The following is a 5929-nucleotide window of genomic DNA, read 5'->3' as shown; positions in this document are numbered from 1 at the left end:
TCGTAGAAAGACTAAGGTTTCATCTCAGAGCACACTTCCTCATGTGGCTGTGGAGCCCTATTTTGGAGAGACACTCCCGTCAACAGATAGCACAGGTTAAGGTGGCTTTTGCTTCGATGGTAGAGGAGCTGGCCGTTTTTCGGATTGTACATTTTTCTTCCTGAGCTGAGACCCATGTACTTTCACTGTCCATAGCTTTCTTGGTCACTGTCTCTCTCCATCTGTTGCGGTCTAAAGCTATGTCTTCCCAATTGTCAGTATTGATGTTCACTGATTTGAGGTCACGTTTTATTAGATCTATGTAATGGAAGTGAGGGCGACCAGTTTTTCTTGTGTCAGTAGTGTGTTAAAACTAATGACCTGTATATAGAATTTATTAAGCAGGAGCATCAACAAATCTTGAACAACAATTGTCTACAGAAAAACTTTATTCTTATCCAAACAATATACATTTACAATGTATTTAAGCAAGTTTGTTTATATTTATACAAATCTATATGGCCTAAAGATTATAGCATATTTTGATGTGTGAATACCAAGTTACATTATTACATGAAAATAGTGTACTCATTTTTAAAATATGCTGGGTAATAAAAATAAAAAACTAATGATACAATAAAATTGAAGCATTAGTCAAAAAAAGAAAAATTTCACTCAAGATCTATGTGAACTCTGCTTGAAAAAAATCATTTTGAAATTAATATAAAAAAAAAATTATGGTTCTTTAGTCAAGGGAATGATAGCAGCAATTATTTAACAATTTCATGATTATCCATTCATTTCAATATACTTATAACTGAAAAATAATTCATAAGGTTTAGATACAACCATTTGAAATAATGATTATAATTTTTTTCTTCATTTGCTTAATTCAAATCTAATATAAACAAGATTTCCTCTGTCAAGAAACTTATGAGGGAACAACATGCATGTTCTTCTCAGTAATTTTTGCAAAGGGAATTAAGAATATTTAATTGATGTTGCTTTTTTTTGCCAACATTTTAAACCTTTGCACCAGGTTTTAGTTTTAAGGAGAATGCACCATATTTTATATGTTTACTTTTGTTACTTTTGTTAGATTCTTATTTTAATTTTAAAAAAGTAAAATTTCCCTTACCACTCATCCACTGCACTCCCTCTGGTTTTAATGGGGCTCATAATTATAGTTTTCAAGTACAATATCAAACAGATTTAAAGAAATACTAAATCCAAACCTGTTGGCTGAATGACAGGATATACATAAATATGTATACAGCTTACAGTATAATATATATATCTTAAATTAAAATTGGTCCAAGACTTTTATTTTGCAACATGATGGGATTTTCCTTTCTGGTGGTGCTATGCAGGAGTCCAAGAATCTCATCTTTTCTCATAACAGAAAGTTATCTAGTTATAAAAATAAATAAAAGGATTTTTAAAAAAATAAAAAAATATGTGTGACATATCTGTTGACCATGCTAAACGTATATATGTTATTAAGTATAGTTATATAATTTTGCCATTCTAAAAATTGTCTGTACCTAAAAGGAGCTACTGCGTTAATGTGTAGACATGGCCCTGACCTTAATAGTTATGAATTATTACTATAGGTGAAGGCAGATGTTCAGTTAATTTGATGCACATTGAACTAATCTAAAAGCAACTATAACATATATTATGATTTACATTTTCATGGAAAACTAGTTTTTCAAAAATACAAGTACTTCAGCTTATGAGAAAAGTACATAGGGAAAAATTGCAGTACCTTACCTTTTAGAGGTGCAACCAATCATTGACTTTTCAGGAATGCATGCCTTTTTCTTGCATTTCCAAACATAACTGTAATTATACAATTAGGCATATTGGTTAATTTCTTTTGAAAACATTAAAATTTAAAAATAATATTATTAAATTGAAAACGTTGTTGTATCAAACATACAAATTATCAGACAATTTTGCCTAATTTCATCTATTGTAAAGGAATGGCCTGCACAACAGCCAAGGTATATTAGGCATTCATGAAAGATGAATGTGCTTAAGAGTGTTATAAATAAATAAAAAAACTAGAGAAAAATGTTAAATTCCATCCCAGATATTTGGATGTTGCTTGACCATGAAAATCACACAATTCATAAAACATCTATTAGATAACTAAAATAAAAATTGTATAGTAGTACTTACATTAAATATTGAATGGATGACAATATTATTAATGTCTGCCCAGAGAGTAGAAATAGTATATAAGTATGATCCTTGAGCCATTCTGGTACATCATCAGAACTGGTTGCCATGGTTCTACTTGTTAATAACTGAAACATTACAAACATTTTTTTTTATTTAAAATTTATCACAGACTAGAATAGAAATGTTGCCAGGAAAAATACCAATGGTTAGAATACACCTGATGCTACTTTTGTAGCCTTATTACTGGTTAAAATGCACCAAAACTTCATTAATTAAATCTGATAAGAAACATATATGTATCACACAAGTCCAAGTTTATCAGAGTGTCATAGCAAATAATTAACTAGATATGTGAGTTTTATATTAAAGTACTGAATTTCAGGGGATACATCCAACTTGACACCACATCATTTATTATTTCATGAACTCATGGGTCTGGGCATGGCATGGAAACTATTATTTAATATACATGGGGTGTAGGCAAGGCATGGATTATAAATTGTCTTGTTTAGATTAGATTGGGTAAAACTGCCAATCGAAGGTAACTTTTACTGATAGATCTGGATCAATTATAAATTTATGGGACCTAGGCCTGCATAAATTTTATCTTTTATTTATATATTTTATGTACATATATAACTAGTCTAGAATCTATAATTATATCTTAATAATAATTTTTGTAGATGTCATATAATATCTAACAGTGGATTTAGAATTTTAGCTAGTGAATATTTTTTATATTCCTAATCTGAACTGGATCTATATATCTAGAATTTAGATCAGTAGATTTAGTATTTTAGGTAGTAAAAACTTTTATATTCTAAATCTAAACTGGATCTAGATCTAATTATTCTAGAAGCTTAGATCTAGAAGACTAGTTGTCAAGATTTGACTACACTATGGCTAATGCACTAGCTTAGTAGGCCTACTTGATAGATCAAGAGACAGAGTACTAATAGACTCGTCTTGCCTCGTTGGGCCTCTCAAATCAGCTACAGACTTTAGAGACAATTTAGGAAGGTGAATATCGATCCCATTCAAACATCTACAATCTACATGTTAGAGTCTAGCTAGAGATGCTAGATCTAGTCTAGAAGGCTTATCAATTAAAAATAAAATCAATCATTTCTAAAGTTTGTAAAATTATATGTAGATCTAATCTATCTATTTATAATATAATAAAAATCTATGTCTACTTTTTAAATATTTAAAATGATATGGCTGATGATATTAATAATTTTAATTAAGACATTGACATACTATCACATACAAAGTAACAAAATAATTAGATCTTATACTAACTCATAGACTCATACTGTATTGTATTAAACCTTCGAGTTTACGTTCCACTATCTTGACTTGACTATATTGGCTAAATAAAGGGCACTATGATTATAGATGTAGATTATTATCTATGATGATGATGTTTATCAACTGGTAGATCTATAAGTAGTATCGTCACTATAAGTATAACCACTGCATTCGTTTCATTCACTGTGACTGTCTGTATCAATAATCGTGTGAATGTGATGTGAAAGTGAAGTCTAGATTTAGATAGAATTGATAGATTATAGATCTACTATTAAAAAGTATTAACTATACTAACTATAGTGTCTATAGTATAGCCAGTATGACTCGTATGAGTATACTCATATACTGTTAAAGTGTATAAGTATAGGATAGTGCCCTGTATATATATATATTTGGGATAATATGCAGACTAGTTGAAACATCGTTACTGTTATTTTAATAAACTTTAACTATTTTTTAAAGTTGTGTATTTCATATACAGGTAGTTCCTGATATCGATGACATTAGGAATTATTAAAATGTGTATTGGATACATGATGTATTATTACGTTCTAGGTGTATAAATTATTAAATTAAACCATTTTAAAACTTATAATGGAATTCCCTGAAAATATCCGGAAATTATTAAAATCTTTTGAAATCATACAAATCTCATGAAATATATATGACAGAAATTGTCATTTTGGGGTGTCATTCCAAATGGAAAACGCCAATCCTACGCGCGATTAAAAAAAAACCGCATTATGCAATACCCGTAATACAGAGTAGATTACTTGTTCTCTTTCCCTGACTTCTTGGTCACAATTCCGGCCCTGCTATTTAGTGATGGATGAATACTTCTTGTTCTCACCCCCCCCCCTTTTTTTTTCGCCTCCATAATTACGTGGGGTAACTCTAGTCCGTCCGACTTGCAGAAATAAAAGAGTGATCTTTCCATTACGTGTTGTCCAAACTCTTGAGCCATGAAGAGAATTATATATAGAGATGTTACAGTAAAGTTTCAAAAATGCGTAAACGAAATAGATCCTGATCCATTTTACTTAGTAACCAGCAATGAAAGCGCGGGGTAAGAAACATTTGGCCTGTGTAAGAGTAGATCTAGATTTAATTATCCTATGTGTTATTTATTTTTTCGCTAGACAATTCAAGCCTTTTCATTTCATTTTTTATACTAACTAGTCGACATATCGTCTACACACTAGACTAGGCCTAGAGCTATCTGAACCATCCAATACACACTGGTCTGCTGTCCAACTTTTAGTGTTCTACTCAAGTTCATGCTTGTTTACTTTTGAGAGAGGGAGAGGGTGAAAGTGTTATTTTTTTAAATAGGGTTGGTTATCCGAATGCTAAGAACTTAACTGTAAGTCTGTAAGTGTAGTCCGTGTAGATCAAGAAATCTAGATCTTGTATGGCAGTTGAAACTATTTTTTTAAAATTGATCTCTAGTTTATCCTGTTGTAAACAAAGTATAGTTTGGCGCTAATTAATAAATTAAAGCCACTAAATATTGACTTAGGGCCTAAAACTCTTCAGATTCCCTCTATAAACTAACTAAAACTAAGCACGGCGCGCGAAACTCAACCATCACGTGACTCGGAAGAAATCCGCAACTACCCCATTTAGACGGCCTGACGTACTTTAGATCCGAAACAGACATGTTCCATGAGACAAGACGGAAAGGTCACGCATGCAAATCTCCTGAAATATATAGACGAAAATTATCATTTTGGGGTGTCATTCAATATGGAAAACGCCAATCCTACGCGCGATAAAAAAACTGCTTTATGCAATACCCGTAATTGTGGAATCTGGTGAAAGAAGCTTCTCGCGCCTCAAACTATGAAGAATTACTTGAGGTCAACAATTCTCGTAGATAGATTGAAACATTTGGTAATTCTTGCTATTTAGCGTGATCTATGTAGGAAATATAATTTTTATGATATACTATATGACTTCGTTACAGCCAAGGCTCGTAAAGTAATTCTGTACGTAGTAAAGAATGAATAAAATGCAAAGACGAATTTATATTCTAATACAAACTGTTAATTTTCACTTATTATCCGTATTCCTACCCAAACAGGCCCCACAACAGAATAGATTACTTTTCTCTCCCCCCCCCCCCTCTTTTTTTTTACGTGGGGTAACTCTAAACCGACTAGGAGAAATAAAAGAGTGATCTTTCCATGACCTCTTGCTCACAATGGTTAAGTCCGTCGCTACTATTTAGTGCTATTAAGGACTTCTATATTTGATACCGCTGTAATGCGGATGTAGTTATATTTCAAATTGGATATTTTGGCGTAACGACTAGAAGTGCAGTATATTATTATTTTTGAATAAATGTCATATTTGTCTGCTGAAGATCGACTCAAGTTTTTGTATACTATTCATGTCTGTTTCGTGTTAAGTGGACACACATTCTTCAACATTACACACATTGACAACAACA

General features: G+C 31.6%; 1 long non-coding RNA gene across 1 annotated transcript; it reads right to left on the bottom strand.

The window, feature by feature from the left end:
• Positions 1-410: 410 nt before the first annotated feature.
• On the bottom strand, positions 411-3802 carry LOC129927889 (uncharacterized). The gene is made up of 4 exons (XR_008779536.1): positions 3469-3802; positions 2164-2291; positions 1753-1821; positions 411-1389 (listed from the first exon to the last, which is right to left on the bottom strand). It is a non-coding gene; the product is annotated as an uncharacterized LOC129927889 (long non-coding RNA).
• Positions 3803-5929: the final 2127 nt, after the last annotated feature.

Source organism: Biomphalaria glabrata, chromosome 8, assembly GCF_947242115.1.
Source record: "Biomphalaria glabrata chromosome 8, xgBioGlab47.1, whole genome shotgun sequence".
NCBI classification, from domain to species: domain Eukaryota; kingdom Metazoa; phylum Mollusca; class Gastropoda; family Planorbidae; genus Biomphalaria; species Biomphalaria glabrata.
This window is presented reverse-complemented; position numbering and strand designations above follow the sequence as displayed.